Consider the following 22,768-nt stretch of genomic DNA (forward strand, 5'->3'; position numbering starts at 1 on the left):
CTGATAATTGCAGCCTGTATTCAGTCACTGGGGGGATATCTTTTATGAAGTATTCGTATTTGCTTCTAGCTAATATTTTCATCTTTGTATTCCCATTCGTATCCTTATAAATTTGTAATATTGGTATACGTATTAGAGCGATTAGCGCTGACTTGAACGAAGGAAAAAAGGAAAAGAAAATGAAGGAATGAACAAACAAATGAATGACCAACGGAATGAATGAACACACAAAGAAAATCAATATAAAAAGTAAAGCAACACAGAAAGAAAATATAAAGAACAAGTAATATATTAAAGGTAATAAAATAATGGAAAGAAAAATATAAACAACGAAATATAAAAGAGGAATAAAATATAAGCAACGAGTACAAAAATATGTGTATAAAATCATCGAAAGAAAGACTCAGACAAAAAAAAAAAAAAGAAAGAAAATAAACTAGGCAGGTTCAGCACGCGGGCGCATTACTCACACCAACTTTCCTCCCCGCGCTTCTTTTTTCCTCCTATTTGTTTCAGCTGAGTAAGTACATTTCCTCCGAGCCAGAGCTTACAAACAGACAAAGCAGCACGCGGGAGAGAGAGGCTTAGCAGCGAAAGCAACGAGGCATGGAAAATAATTATTACTGTAAAGAGAAAAAGGGCAATGAAAAGCGAATAGGAGCGAGTGTGTGTTTAGAGATTTAGGTTTTTAATACTCCGAGAAATAAGAAAAGGAAGAAATGCTATTGAGAAAAGAGAACGAAAGGAGAAAGGCTTGAAAACGAAGGGTACACGGCATGGAAGATAATTTTTGTAAAGAGAAAAAGGGCAATGAAAAGCGAATAGGAGTGAGTGTGTGTTTAGTGATTTAGGTTTTTAATACTCCGAGAAATAAGAAAAGGAAGAAATGCTATTGAGAAAAGAGAACGAAAGGAGAAAGGCTTGAAAACGAAGGGTACACGGCATGGAAGACAAGTTTATTGAGGAAGAAAGAGCAAAGAAAAGCGAATAGGAGCGAGTGTGTGTTTAGTGATTTAGGTTTTTTAATACTCCGAGAAATAAGAAAAGGAAGAAATGCTATTGAGAAAAGAGAACGAAAGGAGAAAGGCTTGAAAACGAAGGGTACAAGGCTCCCGAAATTGACCTCTCTTTCGGCCACCTCTTTTGATTCTTTTTTAGGAGCAGCGAGTAGCGGGCTTTCTTTATTATTGTTTCCTTTTTTTGTGCCCTTGAGCTGCCTCCTTTGTTGTAAAAAAAATGGAAGACGAGTTTATAAAGGAAGAAAGAGCAAAACAAGAGATGGAAAGTGAGTATGAGTGCATGATCTAAATGTTGAATACTCTGAGGAACAAGAAAAAGGAGAAATGTTGATGAGAAAAGAGAAAAATGAAAAAGGATTAAAAAATAACGAAGGCAACAAAGGAGAAAGAGGAAAGGGAAAAATGAATGCAGAGTGTGTATGAGTGTATAATGAATTAGAACTTTAATTAATATTCCAGGGACAAGAAAAGGCTAATGAGGAATGAGAAAAAAAAAAAAAGGCTTAAAAAATAACGAAGGTAACAAAGGAGAAAGAGGAAAGGGAAAAATGAATGCAGAGTTTGTATGAGTGTATAATGAATTAGAAGTTTAATTAATACTCGAGGGACAAGAAAAGGCTAATGAGGAATGAGAAAAAAAAAGAAAAAGGCTTAAAAATAACGAAGGCAACAAAGAAGAAAGAAGATAAAGAAAAACGAATGCAGAGTTTGTATGAGTGTATAATGAATTAGAGGTTTAATTAATACTCGAGTAACAAGTAAAGGCCAATGAGGAAAGAGAAAAATAGTGTAAGACATAAAAACGAAGAGATCAGTGAAAGAAAGACAAGCTTGAAGAGGGAGAAAGTTACACTGAGGAACAAGAAATGGGAGAAAGACTAATGAAGAGTGGAAAAAATGGAAAGACTTGGAACTGAAGACAAAGAGGCAGCAAAAATAAGCTTGTGTGTGTGTGTGTGTGTGTGTGTGTGTGTGTGTGTGTGTGTGTGTGTGTGTGTGTGTGTGTGTGTGTGTGTGTGTGTGTGTGTGTGTGTGTGTGTGTGTGTGTGTGTGTGTGTGTGTGTGTGTGTGTGTGTGTGTGTGTGCATTTAGAAGTTTAATTAGAGGAACAATAGGAGACAGGCTAATGAGAAAAGAGAGAAAAAAAAACAGAGAAATGCTTACACACGAAGGCAACAGGGTATGATAGACAAGCTTGTAAAGGGAGGAGAGAACAAGGGAAAGGCACTGTTATAAAAGGAGTGTGTGTGGGGGGGGGGGAGGAGGGGAGAGGGAAGGAGTGTTTGCGTAGGATGTTGAAGTCCACGGACGGAGCGAAGAGAGAAAGGCTGCCAAACGAAGGCAGCAAAGCGTGAAAAAGAAGTTAGTAGAGGGACGAGAGAGCACGGGCCGAGTAAGACAGAGAGGACTATGGGGAGTGAATAGGAAAACGAAGGTGAACAGTGAAAGGGAGACTGTAAAGAGAGGGAAGGAGAATGAAGGGGAGTGCACGAGGAGAAAGTTACGTACTATGCTTAAAATGAAACCAGAAAGTGAAGATTGGAAGGAAGAATGGGAAACTAGGAAGGAACGTGAAATTGGGAGTGTACGTTGGTTGAGTGTAATGAAAGGTAAGGAGAATGAATAGTGTAGGGGAGTGTACGTGAAGGTTATGTACTGTGCTTAGGATGAAACGAGGTGAAGACAAGAAGGAGAATTTGAAACGTAGAAGGGAAGGGAAGGAATGTGAAAGAGGAAGTATGCGATGATTGAGTGTAAAGAAAAGTAAGGAGAATGAAGGGGAGTGTACATGGAGAAAGTTACGTACTATGCTTAAAATGAAACCAGAAAGTGAAGATTGGAAGGAAGAATGGGAAATAAGGAAGGAACGGGACGAAATGTTAAATTGGGAGTGTACGTTGGTTAAGTGTACACTGTTAAACTGTTTAACTGTTAAGTGTGTTAAAAGGTAATACAAGAAAAATGAGATAAGGGTTTAAAGGGAAATGGAAGGGAAGCCTTAAGCATACGGGAATGAGAGGAGAGGAGGAGGAGGAGGGAGAGATAACAAGGAGTGGGAGGGAGATTGCGTGAAGTGGTTGAAGGAGTAAAAAGAAGGGAGATATTGAGAAGGAGGGAGAGGAAGTCACTGAAAGAAGGAGAAAGAGAGGAGGAGGATGGAAAAAATTGAAAAGGAGGGAGAGATATTGAGAAGGAGGAGAGGAAAGAGAGGAGGAGGAAGAGGAGGAAAAAAAAATGGGATGATAATGAAACAAGAATGGAAGAGAAGGAAAAAGAAAAATGGAAATAAAGGAAAGTAAAGAGGAAAGAATGAGAGGAAAGAAAAGAGAAAGAGGGTGAAGAAAAGAAGCAGGAAAAAAAGAGAAAATGAAGCAAGGAAAGCACGGAAAAGAAGAACGAAAATGAAGAAAAGAGAAGAGAGATAAAAAAAAACCTTAATGGGCATCCCTTTCACCACCACCACCACCCAAGGCCTGTTGTATTGTGTAAAAAGACGAATAGATTTCCCTCCGTTGGGCGCAGACAGACGAGGGAAGCAGCGACGCCCTCCAATTATTCCCTTGTACAGCCTTCCATCCATCCATCCACCTTACAACACACTACTCCAAGGCCTTCACAGTCTCCCCTCGCCTCCTCCTCTCTGCAGCCTCTCCCCTCTCCTCCTCCCCTCCAACAAGTAACACCACCCCCCGCTACCACTGGCCGCCGCCCGCCACAGCAGTGTTGCCAGGTGTGTCTGTGCAAATATCGTGGCATCGGGCCCCCTGTAACTTTATTCCTGGATCCGCGCCTGGCTACCTGTGATTCAGAAGTGCCCCGACTTAATACGAATACCCCATCCCTGGTGTAGACGTGTGTTGTCTTCTCTGTTTGTTGCGTTCTCTACTTTTTCATCTTCTTCCTTCTGTTTTTTCAATAGTTTTCATTATAATTTTACTCTTGTTCTTGTCCTTATCTTATTTTCCTCCTTATCCTCTTTTTTTGTGTTGCCATTTTTTTTGTATATTTTCCTCATCTTCTTTTCCTTAAGTTTTCTTCTTCTTCATCTACTCATCCTCTGCTTTCCTCCTCTTTCTTTCGCTACTACTTTTTTTCGTCCCATAGCTCTTGAGAAGCCTGGTAAGCTACTACTATTACTACTACTACCGCTATTACCACTACTACTACAACTATTACTTTTTTAACTCTCCTCCTCCTCCTCCTGCTCCTTTAACTTATTTTCTTCCTCCTCCTCCTCCTCCTCCTCCTCCTCCTATGGTTAATTTTCCTTTCCTCTTTCTTTAATCATCATAAATCACCGACTCTCTCTCTCTCTCTCTCTCTCTCTCTCTCTCTCTCTCTCTCTCTCTCTCTCTCTCTCTCTCTCTCTCTCTCTCTCTCTCTCTCTCTCTCTCTGTGTGTTTCTATTTTGCTTTATTCCTTATCTCCCCTTTTCGATTTTATCTTCTCCGTCGTTTTTTTTATATTTTCTTTCTTGCTTTCGTTCAATTTTTACGTTCCTTCTTTTTTTCTTTCCCGTATCTTATATTGTTTTTTATTTATGTTCCTGTTTTTGTTTTGTTTTTACTCGTATTTTTCTGCCCGTGTTTTATTTTCTGTTTTTACTTTCTTTTTTTTCCTTCTTGCTACTTCTGTCTTCTCTGTGGTCATTGATTTTTCTTATTATTATTATTTTCTGTTGTTATTTTCGTCTCCTGTATTCTCTTTTTCCTTATATAACCTTCTTTGCTTTCGTATTGATGTTTATTTTATTTATTTATTTATTTATTGATGTTTATTTATTATGTTGTTGTTGTCCTTTTGTGTGATCATTTCTACTGCCTCTTTTTTATCTCTCTTAATGCCATTTTTGCTTATCATCTGCGTTGTCTTTCTCTGTCCTCCTCTTTGTCTATCTTTCCTTCGTTTCTCTCATTTACGGGTTCAAATTGCAGAATATTCCCGAGAGCACGTCACTTTTTTTTTCCATATCTAATCTTCCTGCTGCTCGCGCGTGTGTTCCATTAAATTCCTACACTCGTTTCATTTGTTTAATCCCTCAATTTTATTTCTCTTAATGTCATTTTGCTTATCATCTGCGTTGCCTTTCTCTGTCGACCTCTTTGTCTATCTTTTCTTCGTTTCTCTCATCTACGGGTTCAAATTGCAGAATATTCCCGAGAGCACGTAACTTTTTTTTTCCATATCTAATCTTCCTGCTGCAAGCGCGTGTGTTCCTTTAAATTCCTGCACTCCTCTCGTGGTGGCGGAGAACACAGCCTTTAATTCATTTTGTGTACCTCTCATTTCTCTCATTTACGGGTTCAAATTGCAGAATATTCCCGAGAGCACGTCACTTTTTTTTCCATATCTAATCTTCCTGCTGCACGCGCGTGTGTTTCTTTAAATTCCTGCACTCCTCTCGTGGTGGCGGCGAACACAGCCTTTAATTCATTTTGTGTACCTCGCGCTCTTGATCAGCACCAAGCATTATTATTCTTTCCAAGCTCACACACAGACACACACACGTACACTAACACACACACACTTTCCTTTCGTCTTGATGTATGTGCTGTATTTTCCCTCCAATATTTTTTTTCTTTTCCTTTCTGACTCACTTTTTCTTCCTGCTTTCCTAATTTTTTTCTTCCCTTTCATTTTCTCTACGTCATCCATTTCATCTTTTATCTTTCTCCATTCTGCATTTAACATTTTTCCTTCCCTATATTTTTCTAGCTTCTAATTTTTCTCTTTTCCTTTTTTCCTTCCATATTTCTTCCTATTTTCTTCCAGTCCTATCTCCTCTATTCTCCTCTCTTTCCTCCTTCTCCTCCTTTCCTTCTTCCCCGTCTCCTATTTGTTTCTTTGTTCGATCCTATACTTTTTTTCCTTTCTTTCAGTTTTTATTTTCTTCCATCTCCCCTTTTTTTTTGTCTCCTGTATTTCTTTAGCTTAGTAATTTCCATTTTCATACATTTCAGTTCATTCCTTTTTTTTTGTCCTTTTTTTCCTTCGCTATGTTCTGCGTTCTTTCACTTTTTCTCTGATTAATTAACTCTTTTTCTTCTTTTCTTTTATTTTCTCACCTTTTCTTACATTTTCAACGTTTTCCTTCTATATTTTCCTTTTCCTTCGCTATGTTCTGCTTTCTTTCACTTTTTCTTTGATTAATTACATCTTTTTCTTCTTTTCTTGTATTTTCTCACCTTTTCTTACATTTTCAACGTTTTCCTTCTATATTTTCCTTCGCTATGCTCTGCTTTCTTTCACTTTTTCTTTGATTAATTAACTCTTTTCCTTCTTTTCTTTTTTCTCACCTTTTCTTACATTTTCAACGTTTTCCTTCTATATTTTCCTTTTCCTTCATTCCTCCTTGTTCCTTCCTCTTTTTTTTTTTCTTTTTTTTTTTACGTCTACGCCTATAGCGCCGGTAGGCTTGCTTGAGGGGCCTGGATATTAGTCGGCCCCAGCCCGTATTGGGGCAGGCAAGTGTTTACAGTGGCGCCATTTTCTCTTTTACTCCTGTTTCTTCCTCCCTTCCTCTCTTTCTCTACTTCCTCCCTTCTTCAACTGCGAACGTCTTCCCTTCTCCTTTTCTTCTCCCATTCTTGAGTTTCTTCCATTCTTTTTCTTATTCTATCTTTCTCCTCTTCCTCTCCTTCGCTCACCTCCTTTACATCCTCGTTTAGCTTTCTCGTCTCCTCGTTCTCCTTCCTTATTCCCTGCTTGCCATCTTTACGCCTTCCTCCTCCACCTCCTCCTCTTCCTCTTCCTTTTCTTTCTTCTATTCTTCTCCCTTTTTCAACCCCTTTTCTTTCTTCAGCTTTTTCCATTCTATGTTTTTTTTTAATCCGTCTCCTCCTCCTCTAATCCTTCTCTCTTCCTTCTCCTCCTCCTAATTATGCCTCCTCTCTTCCCCTCTTCCTCTCTTCCTCTCTTTCCCTCTTCCTCATCTATTCATCTATTCTATCCTGTCTCACCACACGTATATTACTAGTAGTAGAGGTAGTAAACAGACACCCTCGCCATAGCCCGACAGGTCTTCTGGTGTCTGTTCTTCCTATGTATTCCTATGTATTCCTCTTTCCCTCTTCCTCTTCTTCCTCTTCCTCTCTTCCCCTTCTCTTCTTCCTCTTCCTCCTCCTCTCATCTTTCTCCTCCTCCAACTCTCACCTCTTCCTAATTACGCCTCCCCTTCCCCCCCCAGCCTTCCCCCGGTGCATGGCAAGGGTTACGACACCAGGGTAATGATACTCTGAGACGCCATTATCGCCACCTTACGCCCCATCACCGCCATCACGCCCATCATCATCACCATTAGAGCCACGAGCGCCGGCGCCTTACTCTCTCACACCCCTTCAAGATGCTAGTTATTTGTGCTCCTTAAGGGTTGGGTGAGGTTTGGTTTTCTTCCTTCTGAGTTGAGTTATGTGTTGGTCATTATGGAGGTGGTGCCGTGTCTGTCTCTCTCTCTGTCTCTTTCTGTTGGTCATTATGGAGGTGGTGTCGTGTCTGTCTCTCTCTCTGTCTCTTTCTGTTGGTCATTATGGAGGTGGTGTCGTGTCTGTCTCTCTCTGTCTCTTTCTGTTGGTCATTATGGAGGTGGTGTCGTGTCTGTCTCTCTCTGTCTCTTTCTGTTGGTCATTATGGAGGTGGTGTCGTGTGTGTCTCTCTCTGTCTCTATCTGTTGGTCATTATGGAGGTGGTGTCGTGTCTGTCTCTCTCTCTGTCTCTATCTGTTGGTCATTATGGAGGTGGTGTCGTGTCTGTCTCTCTCTCTGTCTCTATCTGTTGGTCATTATGGAGGTGATGTCGTGTCTGTCTCTCTCTCTGTCTCTTTCTGTTGGTCATTATGGAGGTGGTGTCGTGTCTGTCTCTCTCTGTCTCTATCTGTTGGTCATTATGGAGGTGGTGTCGTGTCTGTCTCTCTCTCTGTCTCTATCTGTTGGTCATTATGGAGGTGATGTCGTGTCTGTCTCTCTCTGTCTCTTTCTGTTGGTCATTATGGAGGTGGTGTCGTGTCTGTCTCTCTCTCTGTCTCTATCTGTTGGTCATTATGGAGGTGGTGTCGTGTCTGTCTCTCTCTCTGTCTCTTTCTGTTGGTCATTATGGAGGTGGTGTCGTGTCTGTCTCTCTCTGTCTCTATCTGTTGGTCATTATGGAGGTGGTGTCGTGTCTGTCTCTCTCTGTCTCTTTCTGTTGGTCATTATGGAGGTGGTGTCGTGTCTGTCTCTCTCTGTCTCTATCTGTTGGTCATTATGGAGGTGGTGTCGTGTCTGTCTCTCTCTCTGTCTCTTTCTGTTGGTCATTATGGAGGTGATGTCTTGTCTGTGTCTCTCTGTATCTATCTATCTGTCTATCCATGAATCGAGTTTTTCTTATATTCATATATTTAACCCACATTTCCTTAACCTCCCTTTCAAACTGTGCCTACTCAGCATAAGGCGATCGTTTCTAGACCTCTTTTCGCCCACGTGCAACCCTTTCACATCAATATTTTATACCCAGGACCTCGTGTACCCTGAGTAGCTGGCACCTCAACAGAATTTACCTGTATCCTATTTCTGCCCTTTTCCCCTCCCTTTCTTTCCCCCTTTTCCCTTTCTTTCCCTACTGCAAATGCTCTTTCTTTTTGTACCTAACCACAATTTACCTTTCCATATCACGGTCTAAATTTTTTCCCACTCCAGCAGAATTTACCTTTATCCAATTTCTGCCCCTTTCCCTTCCCTTTACTTTCTCCTTTCCTTTTATTTCTCTCCTCCAAATACTCTTTTTTTTTTCTCTCTTACCGTTTTATCTTACCTCTCCTTTCTTTCTTTCTTTAACTTAACCAATATTTACCTTCCCCTATCTTTGACCACCCTTTCCCTCCCCTCTCAATTCCCTTTGCCGTTCCTCAGTTCAGTCAAAGGCCAGTTCGAATCCCCTCTCCCTTAATTAATTAGTTTGCTTTCATTAATGATCTTCCCTCAAGAAATGTTTCGCCTGCATACGAATAAGCAAGAGCAAAGCCGGGAAATTATGTGTGTGTGTGTGTGTGTGTGTGTGTGTGTGTGTGTGTGTGTGTGTGTGTGTGTGTGTGTGTGTGTGGGTGGTGGTGGTGGTGAGTGTGTGTGTGTGTGTGTGTGTGTGTGTGTGTGTGTGTGTGTGTGTGTGTGTGTGTGTGTGTGTGTGTGTGTGTGTGTGTGTTTGTGTGTGTGAGTGTGAGAGAGAGAGAGAGAGAGAGAGAGAGAGAGAGAGAGAGAGAAAGAGAAGAAAGAAAGAAGGAAGGAAGGAAAGAAAAAGATGGAAGAAATAAAAAAATAAAAAAAAGATGGGTAGATAGATATAGATTGATAGATAGATAGAGGGATGGAGGGATAGAGGTGGAGAGAGAGGGAGGGGAGGGGGGAGCTATACTCGCCTAAATACACTTTTCCTAGTTTCCACACGTTTTACAATTCTCCCCACGTGCCACGCCCACAAACTCCGACATAAAAGGGAAAACCACTCCAATTTTACATAAACTCTCTCTCTCTCTCTCTCTCTCTCTCTCTCTCTCTCTCTCTCTCTCTCTCTCTCTCTCTCTCTCTCTCTCTCTCTCTCTCTCTCTCTCTCTCTCTCTCTCTCTCTCATCGGGTAGTTTAGTAAAAGCGAGCGGAGGGCAGAGAAGGAAAAGAAGAGGGAAGGTTAAAATGGAAGTGGAAGGAAGGAGGAAGAGAGTTAGGAAATGAGGAAAGGATATAGAGGAATGAGAAGAAGGGGTAGGTAGAGAAAGGAAGAGAAAGATAGGGAAAAAAAGAAGGATGAGGATAGGCATAGGAGATGAAGGAGAGTAGGGATAGAAAGGATATATGGGAGTAGAGGAAAAACAGAGATGAAGAAAGAAGGGAAGAGGTACAGAAAGAGAAAGGAAAGACTGGAAATAGAAGAGGGGGAAAGAAAAACAAACTCAGAAATATGGAGTCTTTTGGAATGGAGGAAGTGGGCAGGTATTAGAGAACAAGAAGAAGAAGACGAACACGAACACGAAGAACAAGAAGGAGAAGAAGAAGAAGGAAGAAAACGAAGAAGGGCAGGAATAGAGGAGTGAGGCGAGGAGAATAAAGAAGTAGGGAGAGGGAGAACAAAGGGGTGGAGGAGGGGGCCAGAAATTAGCGTGTTTTGATAATGGAGCGGTGAAGGTAACGAAGAGGAGGTGAGCTTAAAATGCATAGTGGGTACCCTCATGTCTTGCTGCTACTGAAGAGGAGGAGGAGGAGGAGGAGAAGGGGGCGAAGATAAACAGACGGGCGTTAATGCTTTCACAAAATTAGTTTCTCTCATTTTATTCGTACCAAGATTGTGTTTGGTTAGTATCGGGCAGAGAGAGAGAGAGAGAGAGAGAGAGAGAGAGAGAGAGAGTGTGTTGATATCATTATAATTCTTTCTGAGCGTGTTAGTCTTTCGGGCTGGTCGATAAGTGGGTGCCTGGGGAAACCTGGGGAAGGTAAACTGGCTATCCCGGATCTGACACAGGCCAGTGCCCCGGGGTAATGGGTTCATACCTACCACAAGCTCAAAGGGCCAACTGTTCGGAGATGAGCACCGCAACCACGCGCAGCTATATGGAATGCACCCACCTTTACCATTTACTCCTTTTTTTTTTTTTTTTACGTCTACGCCAACAGCGCCAGTAGGCTTTCTTGAGGGGCCTGGATGGTAGTCGGCCCCAGCCCGTCATGGCGCAGGCAAGTGTTTATAGTGGCGCCATCCTCCTTTGCAAGGGCGACAAGGGGGAACACGACAAAGCGGGTAGAAACGTCCACAAAATGCTGGACTCGCAAGAGGAAAATTAGTAGTACACTGGGGCCAGAATAAAGAGAATAGCGAAAGACTGAACCCACAAAAAAGAGAACAGGAAAAATATTTTGGACTTGCAAAAAAAAAAAGAAAAAAACTGGACCCACAAAAAAGGGAACAGGAAAAATACTTTGGACTTGCAAAAAAAAAAGAAAAAAACTGGACCCACAAAAAAATGAGGATAGGAGAAAAACTGGACACAAAAACGAGAGAAAAACTGAGGAGCCACAACAACACAGAAAGCAGAGGACACAACAATATAGAGGTAGTTCCAGAATACCCCTAAGCGTGGGAGGCGTGTTGATGCCAGTGATGAAGGGCAGGCGTTTCTTTATCCCCTAAAGGTGTTCCAAAAATATACGAGAGTGATCGCTGCGTTGGGTATCAAGAACAAGGGTTGCCGTATTTTTTTTTTTTTTACAACAAAGGAGGCAGCTCAAGGGCACAAAAAAAGGAAACAATAATAATAAAAAAAAAAAGCCCGCTACTCGCTGCTCCTAAAAAAGAATCAAAAGAGGTGGCCGAAAGAGAGGTCAATTTCGGTATATTTCATGACATTCTTAACATATCTCATTCTGTTCTTTTGTCATGAATTATCTGTCTTGCGTGTGTCGGGGCTAGAGACTTGAGATATTGGGTAGGCGGTGGCCGAAGTGATAGCGTAGTGGACCCACATTCGCCGCGTGATGGACGACGCGGGTTCGAATCCTCACGCTACCACTCGGATTTTTCAGTCACCGCCGAGCGGCTTAAAACTACCCACATGCTGTCCTGAAGACCACCCATCAACCCGGACTCTAGAGGAAGCCGTCCAAGCGAATCAAGAACGAGTTCCGGGGGGCAGCATAAGCCAATGCAAGATGGCGCCACTATAAACACTCGCCTGCGCCAGAACGGGCTGGGCCGACCATCAGGCCCCACCGGGAAGATGCCTACCGGCGCAATAGGCAACAACGTAAAAAAAAAAAATAATAATTATTGAATTTATGGTTATGTTACTTGGTTAGCTTGAGTTTGGTTAGATTTGTCAAGGGTTTATTTTTTAATAGATACGTGTGATACGCTTCCCACTACGCCGTTGTTGTCACTGGCGGCGGAGTATATAGACGACGGCGATGTCAGTAATCTCCCAAGACTTTATAACCTATAGCGTTTGTAATTATTCGACCGTACCTATTACCCTGTGTTGTAATGATGATGGTGATGATAACAACACTATCATGGAGTTCCGTCTCCGTCTGCTCGTTCTCATTGTAACAGTGTCAAAGGGTATGACTGACTGTTCTTGGCACCGCGTCAACTAATCAAGAAAAAAAAGGAGAAAAATCGTTAGAAAGGAAACACTATGGACGGTAATAAATAACTGTAATGAAAGAGGCGAGGCTTGGCAGACCGTTCTTTAGCTATATAGTAAAGCGTTTTAGTATCCCCTCCCATTCCTCCCTCGCCCGATCCCACCCCCGCACCATCATCGTCTTATTTCTTTCTTCCTCTTCCGTCATTCTCTCTCTCTCTCTCTCTCTCTCTCTCTCTCTCTCTCTCTCTCTCTCTCTCTCTCTCTCTCTTGTGCTTTCTCATTTATTCTTATTATTTCGCCGTTTTCTTTTTTCTTTTATCGGGAACTTACTTGCTCTACCACATGTTCTTCTTAACCTCTTTCCCACGGCGATAAAGATGCAAATAAGAGAGAGAGAGAGAGAGAGAGAGAGAGAGAGAGAGAGAGAGAGAGAGAGAGAGAGAGAGAGAGAGAGAGAGAGAGAGAGAGAGAGAGAGAGAGAGAGAGAGAGAGAGAGAGAGAGAGAGAGAGAGAGAGAGAGAGAGAGAGAGAGAGAGAGAGAGAGAGAGAGAGAGAGAGAGAGAGAGAGAGAGAGAGAGAGAGAGAGAGAGAGGATAATCGCGAAATATAAATGAGTGAAGAAAAAAAAACATGACTATATATTGGAAAATTTTAAAGTGCCCTATCAAGACGGACGTATACTTATCACACATTTTTTCCCTCTTGTTAATTATTGGCTTTATTATTGTTATTCATTTTGTTATTCTTCATGGTAGTGCTGTTATTCTTGTTCATATTAACACTACTACTACTGCTGGTGCTGCTGCTGGTGCTGGTCTCCTCTCCACCCGATATTGACCTCTCTTGGCCATTCTTTACTTTTCTCTTTTATAGGAGAAGCCATTAGCGAGCTTTTTTTCAACACATTCTTTTTGTTGCCCTTCAGCTGCTTCCTTTATTGTAAAAATGTAAAAAAACGCTACTACTACTACTACTTCTACTACTACTACTACTACTTCTACTACTACTACTACTACGTTGCTACTATTACTATCGCTACTACAACTACAAATAAAATAACTACCATCTCTACAACAGCAACAGCAACAGACAAACAGAATACAAAGGGTCACACGATTAATATTTTCTACACTGGCCATCACAAAAAAATTAATAGAGGACTGACGTCCCCAAAACGCAATTCACAAAACACGATACGCCCAGAACACAGTATACGCCCACAGGTTACGCAGTTATAGGGAAATATATAGCTCGAAGAAAATACATACACGTACATCCAATAAATAAATATCTAATGGAAAGAATACAGAGAGAGAAAAAGAAACAACTAATAAATGGCTGTCGAGTGAAAGATTTATGGAAGGAAAAGACAAATTACTGATGTTTTTTCGTTACCGAGCACCACTTGTATATGTTCCACACACACACACACACACACACACACACACACACACACACACACACATTTTTAAACGATATCGCGGCAAAAAGGATGAAAGAAATTGACAACGATGATGAGAGAGAGAGAGAGAGAGAGAGAGAGAGAGAGAGAGAGAGAGAGAGAGAGAGAGATTCTTAACCCTAGAGACTAAATCCTGATTCCTAGAGAGTGTGCGGTCCGCCCCCCCCGAGGGAAATTCAGTGCGTGGCGGTGGGGGGTGGGGGAGTGGGGGTTGCGGGGTGGGGTGGGGAGTTTTGGTGATGGGTGTAGGCAGGGTGGGGGTGGGGGGGGGTGATATGTGTGTGTGTGTGGGGGGGTCCATTTTATTCTCAAACGTGCCAAGAAAAAGTAACAACAAAAAACGAAGCTGTACATTAATTAATCTTCGGAGAAAGTTCTTTTTTTTTTTTACAACTAAGGAGACGGTTCAAGGGCGTAAAGAAAAATGAAATAAAAAAAACAATAAAAAGCCCGCTACTCACTGCTCCCGAACAGAGGTCAAAGGAGTGTCCAAAAAGAGAGGTCAATTTCGGGAGGAGAGGTGTCCTGATACCCTCCTCCTTTTTTATCTCCTCTATTCTTCTAATTCTTTCTCAATCTTTATTTTATTTTGTTTCCGAAGTTTTTTGTTGTTGTTGCTGTTGTTCTTGTTTTTCTTCTCCTTCTTGTTCCCCTAGTTCTTGTTCTTCTTCTTTTCTTCTTTGTTTCTTCTTCCTCCTCTACCCGTTCTTCTTGTAATTGTTGTTGTTGTTGTTGTTGTTGTTGTTGTTGTTGTTGTTGTTGTTGTTGTTGTTGTTGTTGCTGTTGTTCTTGTTTTTCTTCTCCTTCTTGTTCCCCTAGTTCTTGTTCTTCTTCTTTTCTTCTTTGTTTCTTCTTCTTCCTCCTCTTCCTGCTCTTCTTGTAATTGTTGTTGTTGTTGTTGTTGTTGTTGCTGTTGTTGCTGTTGTTCTTGTTTTTCTTCTCCTTGTTCCCCCTAGTTCTTGTTCTTCTTCTTTTCTTCTTTGTTTCTTCTTCTTCCTCCTGTTCCTGCTCTTCTTGTAATTGTTGTTGTTGTTGTTGTTGTTGTTGTTGTTGTTGTTATATTTGCTATTCTTTTTGTTATCATCGTTGTTATTATAGTTTCGGATACTAAAAAGTGGGATTATTTTGGAGGGAAATTAAATGACTAAGAATCACTGTAATATTCTGATCAGGTGTCACAATCCACTCTTTTCTTCTTCCTTTATTTTTATCATCCTCTCTTCTTTCTTTCCTTCCTTTTTCCATGTTCGTTTTTTCTTCCTTCCTTACCTAAGCTCCTTCCTTCCTTCCTTCCTTCCTTCCGCCACATTTTTCTACTTCTCTTTCTTTCTTTCATCCTTCATTCCTTCCTTCCTTCCTTCCGCCACATTTTCTACTTCTCTTTCTTTCTTTCATCCTTCCTTCCTTTCTCCAAGCTTTCCCTCCTTGCCTCCATCCTTCCTTCCTTCCTTCATTCATTTTATTTCTCCTCCCATTCTTCCTTCCTTCCTTTATCCCTACTTACCTACCCTGGCTACCTTCCTACATTATCTTCCTTTTTCCATCCTTTTCCTTTCTTCCTTCCTTCCTTCATTCCTACTTACCTACGCTGGCTACCTTCCTACATTATCTCCTTCCTTTTACATCCTTTTCCTTCTTTCCTTCCTTCTTTTCCTTTCTTCCTTCCTTCTTTTCCTTTCTTCCTCCCTCCCTTTCTGGCATTGCTCACCTCGCCTCTAATCACTTGTCACTTTTCCCCTCGCACCTGACGGTCACCTTTCTAATTAGTTCACTCCTCTCCGCTTACCTGTCCCCTCTCCTTCTTCTCCCTTTTCCCTTCACTCTTCCTTGACTGTGTGCGAGCGTGTGTGCGAGCGTGTGTGTGTGTGTGTGTGTGTGTGTGTGTGTGTGTGTGTGCGTCGGCAGGTGAGACGAGTGGCAGGTGGGATCAAACTCCTCTTCCTCGTTTAAAGAAAGAAAAAAAAAAGGAAGCAAGGTAAAGGAAAGCAAAGGTCTCGTTGCTTCCTGAATGGCTTCCTTGATTTCTCTTCTCTTTTTTTTTTTCTTTTACTTTTCCTGAATCCGTTTTCGTCGGTTCTGATTCAGTTGGGCCCCGGATCAAGCCTCCCATGAGCCTTTTCTTCTTTTTTTCCTTTTCTTCCTCCTCCTCCTCCTCCTCCTCCTCCATTACACAACCTCTTATTTTTTTTCTTCCCTCCTGTTCTTCTCCTCTTCTTCTTCCTGCTCCGTCGCCTGCTTATATCTCGACCTCCTCCTCCTCCTCCTCCTCCTCCATTACACAACCTCTTATTTTTTTTCTTCTCTCCTGTTCTCCTCTTCTTCTTCCTGCTCCGTCGCCTGCTTATATCTCGACCTCCTCCTCCTCCTCCCTCCTCCTCCTCCTCCATTACACATCCTCTTATTTTTTTTCTTCTCTCTTGTTCTTCTCCTCTTTTTCTTGCTCCGTCGCCTGCTTATATCTCGACCTCCTCCTCCTCCTCCTCCTATTCCCCCTCCTCCTCCTCTTCCTCCTCGTCTGTCGTTTATCTGGAAATCCTCATATTTACCTCCAATTCTTCCTCACCCTCTTAATGCAATCTCAGCTTCCTTTTTATTTCCTCCTCCTCGTCCTCCTCCTCCGCCTCCTCCTCTTTCTATCTTTATCTTTTCCTTTTTCCTCCCCAGACTTCATCCACTTTCTTTCTCAATTATCTCTCTTGTCACGTACACATTTCCTCTTCCGTTTCACGAATAACCACTTGTCAAAATTCCTTCCTTCCCTTACCTTCAATTATTAATGTCACCTGCTAAATCTTCCTCCTCTGTCTCCTCGCTTCATCAGTATTTTGCCCTCTCTCTCTCTCTCTCTCTCTCTCTCTCTCTCTCTCTCTCTCTCTCTCTCTCTCTCTCTCTCTCTCTCTCTCTCTCTCTCTCTCTCTCTCTCTCTCTCTCTCTCTCTCTCTCTCTCTCTCCTCCCTCCCCTTATCTCTTATTTTTCCTTCTCTCCTAGTTTACTTTTCTCTCCTCTTTTCTTTTCCTCTCCTCTCTACTACTTCTCCTCCGTTTCCTCCTCCTTCCTTTCCTCTCCTTTCCTTTGCCATCTCCTATTCTTCCGTATATTTTTCTCTTCTATTTCCCTTCCTCTTTCCTCCTTTACATTCCATACATTTCTCCTCCATCTTCTCTCCTCTCCTCTGCCTTACACTTCCCCTCCTCTTCCACAGACTTCTTTCCTATCATTTCTCCTCTTTTCTCTCCTTTCCTCCCCTGAATCTTCCTCTTCCATTTCCTCTCCTCTCTTCTCCTCTCCCTTCCTCTCCTTTTCCATACCCATTTTTCCTATCATTTCTCCTCCTTTCTCTCATTTTCTCCCCTGCACCTTTCTCTTCCATTTCCTCTCCTCTCCCCTTCTCTCCCTTTTTCTCCTCCTCAACGCATTTTCTTCCATCTTCTCTCTTCACTTCTCCCTTACCCTCGTCTTCCCCTCATTTCTCCTTCCTCTCCCCTCTCCTCCTTCGAACATTTCTCTTGCCTCACCTGACTGCTGGGAACTTAAAGGCAACGATAACTCACCTTTGTAATTAATTAAGCACAGGTGACGCCCGGGATGAGAACACACATGCACGCACGCACACACACACACACACACACACACACACACACACACACACACACACACACACACACACACACACACACACACACACACACATTCATTAATTTTCTTTTTTTTCTAAGTCGTCTTTTCTAGTTTGAAGTCAAAATACTCAAGAGACTCATCACAAACTTTAATCGTTTTTACTCGTACTTTTATTTTCATTGTTATTGTTGTTTTGTTGTTGTTGTTGTTGATGTTGTGGAGGTGAAAAGAAAACGTGGATATCTATGATGGAATTCTAAGTCTCGTTATTGGAAAAAAAAAAAATAAAGGGAGGGAGGGAGGGATGGGGGGAGTGAGGGAGGAGGGATGAAAGAGCAAGGGAGACAAAAGGGAGGAAAGAAACGAGGAGAGTGAATGAAAAAATAAATTAAAATGAAAAATGTATGAGGAGAGGAGAGAGGGAAGGGTGCAGGAAAGGGGAAGGAAGGAAGGAAGAAACTGAGAACCAAGGAGTTTTTTGTCATTATTTGAGAAACGTTTAGGAGTTTGAGGAACGTTTAGGAATTAGAGAAACGTTTGGGAGTTTGAAGAACGTTTAGGAATTAGAGAAACATTTGGGAGTTTGAGGACCGTTTAGGAATTAGGGAAACGTTTAGGAGTGGGGGTTTTTTGTCATTATTAGAAAAACGTTTAGGAGTTTGAGGAACGTTTAGGAATTAGAGAAACGTTTGGGAGTTTGAAGAACGTTTAGGAATTAGAGAAACGTTTGGGAGTTTGAGGACCGTTTAGGAATTAGAGAAACGTTTAGGAGTGGGGTTTTTTTTGTCATTATTAGAGAAACGTTTAGGAGTTTGAGGAACGTTTAGGAATTAGAGAAACGTTTGGGAGTTTGAAGAACGTTTAGGAATTAGAGAAGCGTTTGGGAGTTTGAGGAACGTTTAGGAATTAGAGAAACGTTTAAGAGTGTTTTTTTGTCATTATTAGAGAAACGTTTAGGAGTTTGAGGAACGTTAAGGAATTAGAGAAACGTTTAGGAGTGGGGTTTTTTTGTCATTATTAGAGAAACGTTTGGGAGTCTGAAGAACGTTTAGGAATTAGAGAAACGTTTAAGAGTGTTTTTTTTGTCATTATTAGAGAAACGTTTGGGAGTCTGAGGAACGTTTAGGAATTAGAGAAACGTTTAAGAGTGTTTTTTTGTCATTATTAGAGAAACGTTTAGGAGTTTGAGGAACGTTAAGGAATTAGAGAAACGTTTAAGCGTGTTTTTTTGTCATTATTAGAGAAACGTTTAGGAGTTTGAAGAACGTTTAGGAATTAGAGAAACGTTTAGGAGTGTTTTTTTTTGTCATTATTAGAGAAACGTTTGGGAGTTTGAGGAACGTTTAGGAATTAGAGAAACGTTTAGGAGTGTTTTTTTTTTGTCATTATTAGAGAAACGTTTGGGAGTTTGAGGAACGTTTAGGAATTAGAGAAACGTTTAGGAGTGTTTTTTTTTGTCATTATTAGAGAAACGTTTGGGAGTTTGAGGAACGTTTAGGAATTAGAGAAACGTTTAGGAGTTTTTTTTTTGTCATTATTATTTAACAAAAAAAAAATACGGAAGAATGAAAGAGAAGGAAAGAAAGAGGGAAAGCAGAAACAAGGGAAGGAAGGGATAGAGGAAAAAAAGGAAGAAAAGAAGGAAGGAAGGAAGGAAGGAAGGAAGGAAGGAAGGAAGGAATTAAATGATATGCCAAAAACTCGACGATTTGGAAGGAAGGAAGGAACCAAAAAGAGATACCGATTCTTCATCCTCCTCCTCCTCCTTCTCCTCTTCTTCCCCCTCCTGCGTCTCCATGGATTGAAAAGGAGTGAAAAAAATCCTGGTTTTGAATATGAGAAATGGAGAGAAGAAGAATGAAGGGTATGACGTCTGAAAGTGAGATTGATAGAAGGGAGGCAGGGCAGGGAGGGGAGAGGAAGGGATGGGAAGAGAGAGGAGAGGAGAGGAGAGGAGAGGAGAGAAAACTAGAGGACAGGAAAAGACAGGAGAGGACAGTAGAGGAGAGAAGAGAGGACAGGTGAAGAAAAGGGAAGAGGGAGAATGGGAAGTAAATAAAGGAAATAAAGAAAAGGGAAGAGGGTGATAAAGAAATAGAGAAACAAAGAAAGATAAAGAAATAAAGAAATAAGATAAAGATAAAGAAATAAAGAAGAGGAAGATAAAGAAATAAAGAAAAAGGGAAGAGGGAGAATGGTAAGTAAATAAAATATAGGAAAAAGGGGGAGATAGGAGAGGAAGAGATGGAAGAGAAAGGGAAGAACGAGAATGGAAGGAAAGGATAGAAAAATAAATGGTAGGGAGAATAAAGGAGAGGAAGGGACAGGTAAGGAAAGAAAAGGAAGGGAAGGAAGGGCGAAAAACAGATAGAAAAATTAAAGGAAAAAAGGAAAAAGGAAAGGAAAGAAAAATTAACTGAAAGGAAAGGAGAATAAGGGAGAACAAATGAAAGATAAGTACGGAAAAGAAATGGAAGGAAAAGAAAGAAAAGGAGACAAGAGGAAAGGAAAGGAAGAGAAGGTAAGTCAAAAGAAAGGAAAGGGAAGGGAAAATAACTAAAGAGAAAGATAGGAAAGGAAAAGAAAGAGAAAGAAAAGGAATGGAAAAGGATAACGCCTAAAGGGAAAAGAAAGGAAAAGAAAAGGAAGGGAAAGGAAAGGGAAGGAAGAATAACGAAATAGAAAGAAAGGAAAAGGAAGGGAAATTAACAAAAGGCAACGGTAGGAAAGGAAAAGAAACAAAAAGAAAAAGAGGGGAAAGGAAAGGGAAGGAAGAGTAACGAAAAGAAAGAAAGGAAAAGGAAGGGAAATTAACAAAAGGCAACGGTAGGAAAGGAAAAGAAACAAAAAGAAAAGGAAGGGAAAGGAAAGGGAAAGTGTTTTTTTGTCATTATTAGAGAAACGTTTAGGAGTTTGAGGAACGTTTAGGAATTAGAGAAACGTTTAGGAGTGTTTTTTTTTTGGTCATTATTATTAAACCTGTAGGAAAGGAAAAGAAACAAAAAGAAAAGGAAGGGAAAGGGAAAACACAATAAACAACAACAAAGGGAGGGTGAAGGGATTGCCACAGTTTACCCTCCCCAGCTTTCCCCAGGTACCCATTTATCGACCAGCCCGGAAGGGAGGACGAACAGCTGGGTGAGATGCATGCCGCCTACCCGGAGAAGGATTCCAACCCCGCCTCTCGAATTCGTAGCTGCGTGCACTAATCACTGGTCCACGGAGGCCCCTAAACCAGACTAAACCAACCAAACCAAACAAAAGAAATATCACAGAACCAAAATGGAAACCGGGAAGATAAGATTAAGTGAAGATAATGAGAATGAGAGGAAACAGAACTAGAGTGAAGGAAAGACTCATGAAGGAGGGAGACCAACGGGAGAAAAAAAATACCCAAAGGAAAGGAAGGAAAATATTAGAAAAAAGGGAGGAAAAAGAAGTAAAGATAAGATAAGGAAGTGAAGATAAGGAAAAAGGGAAGAAGACGGAGAATAAAAATGAAGGAAAGAGGAGCGAAGGAGGGAGGGAAGGAGGATGATGGAGGGGAGACAAGAAGAGAAGAAAGGGGAGAAAGGGAAAAGGGGGGAAGAGAAAGAAGAAAAGATAAGGAAGTGAAGATAAGGAAAAGGGAGGAGAAAGGGTTTTAAAGTGATGGAAAGAGGAGGGTGATGGAGGAGCGAGAAGAAGAAAGGGAAGAATGGGGAAAAGGGGAAGATAAAGGAGAAATAAAGTATGGAAGTGAAGATAAGGAGGAGAAAGGGTTATTAAAGTGAAGGAAAGAGAGGGAAGGAGGGAGGAAAGAAGAGCGGAGAAGAAAAGGAAGGGAAGAATAGGCAACAGGGGAGGAGAAAGGAAGAGTAAAGATAAGGAAGTGAAAATAAGGAAAGAGGGAGAAGAAGAGAGAATTAAAGTGAAGTGAAGAGGAGCGAAGGAGGGAGGGAAGGAGGGTGATGGGGGGAGGGGGGGGGGGGCGCGACACGCGGGACGCAAGACAGATCCATAAATTTGTCTCGCGGAATTGAAACAGGAAGTGAATGGAAGGAGGGAGCAGAGGACACTGACACACGCACGCACACGCACACGCGCACGCACGCACACACACACACACACACACACACACACACACACACACACACACACACACACACACACACACACACTAACAAAAGTCTTACATATGGTGCTGTACAAACTATTTTACTTGAGAGAGAGAGAGAGAGAGAGAGAGAGAAGTTGTATTTTCCTCTATATTGTTTAATCTTACTAAACATCATGAGGAAGAGTCTTGCTTCAGCCCTGTCACCCGCCATCCGAGGCGTGAACTGCACTACTCAGCCGCCTAGGCAAGACAAAAACAGAAAGAGTCTGCCAGCCAGTCTTCATGCACACCGCAGCTCCTTTTAATCTAACGCCGCTTTCCTCACTATTGGGATATATTTTTATATCACATCGAAACAACGATGGGACACTCTGCATCTTGCCAGAAACTGAACGTGTGGGTAACCCTGGAGCGAGGCTCCTCCCTGGTGGACTCCATCAAGCTCTCGTGCAGGGAGTCCACCTGCTGGGTGAAGAGGAGGCGGACGATCGCCTCAGTCAAGCTCCCCGTGGACGGCTGGTCTTGCGTTGCGGGGATTCGAGGCTGCCACGCCGAGGGTCAGCTGCGTGTCCCCTTGGCGGAGCTGTGCAGGAAAGACGGCGACGCGTCCGTCAGGGTGCAGTGCACCTCGCTGCGGAAGCCAGTCTTCACCTCCTGCATGCCGCTGGCCTGGCTGCTGGACAATGCCAGCGGCCTCCACTTCTCGCTCTTCTGCGACGACGGGCCCGCCTTCACCAGCCTCCGGTGCAACGGGAGGCGGTGTGGCGAGCCTGTCCGGGCGGTGGGGCCTGCAACATGCGCAGCCACTGACAGTGTGACCCCAGCCTCATCTGATGAGACCAGCGATGGCCCACAACCCAGTAACTTGGTGACCTCCGTTGCCAGGGCCGATGAGGCTGATGCATGGGCAGACTTTGAAGCGACGACCCATGATGACTGGTTCTTGGAGGCTAACGATTCATGTTCAGTCCGAGACCTCGTGACCTCCGTCACTAGGGCCGCGGCTGATGATTCCTGGGCAGCCTTTGACATGATGACCAGTGATGCCTGGTCTGATGAGGCCGATGATTCCTGGGCAGCCTTTGACATGGTGGCCCGTGATGACTGGCGGGCCTTTGACATGGTGGCCCGTGATGACTGGTCCGTGGAGGCCGATGATCCATGGGCATCCGCCGAATTGGTGACCGCCATCACCGATGAGGAGGAGGATGCATGGACAGCTTTCGAAGTGATGACCAGTGATGACTGGTCCGTGGAGGCCGATGATCCGTGGGCATCCGCCGAATTGGTGACCGCCATCACCGATGAGGAGGAGGATGCATGGACAGCCTTCGAAGTGATGACCAGTGATGACTGGTCCGTGAAGGCTGATGATTCATGTTCAGCCCGAGACTTCGTGACCTCCCTTACCAGTGCCGCAGTTGATGATTCCCAGGCAGCCCTTGAAATGTTGACCCGTGATGACTGG

The 22,768-nt window shown here is 42.5% G+C and overlaps 1 long non-coding RNA gene and 1 pseudogene across 1 annotated transcript; one reads left to right on the plus strand and one right to left on the minus strand.

The window, feature by feature from the left end:
* LOC126980768 (dipeptidase 1-like) overlaps positions 1–22,768 on the minus strand; it is a 176,453-nt pseudogene that overhangs the window by 116,961 nt on the left and 36,724 nt on the right.
* On the plus strand, positions 7,686–8,055 carry LOC126980769 (uncharacterized). The gene is made up of 3 exons (XR_007733592.1): positions 7,686–7,805; positions 7,908–7,959; positions 8,010–8,055. It is a non-coding gene; the product is annotated as an uncharacterized LOC126980769 (long non-coding RNA).

The sequence above is a fragment of the Eriocheir sinensis genome, chromosome 45 (genome assembly GCF_024679095.1).
Source record: "Eriocheir sinensis breed Jianghai 21 chromosome 45, ASM2467909v1, whole genome shotgun sequence".
Classification (NCBI taxonomy): domain Eukaryota; kingdom Metazoa; phylum Arthropoda; class Malacostraca; order Decapoda; family Varunidae; genus Eriocheir; species Eriocheir sinensis.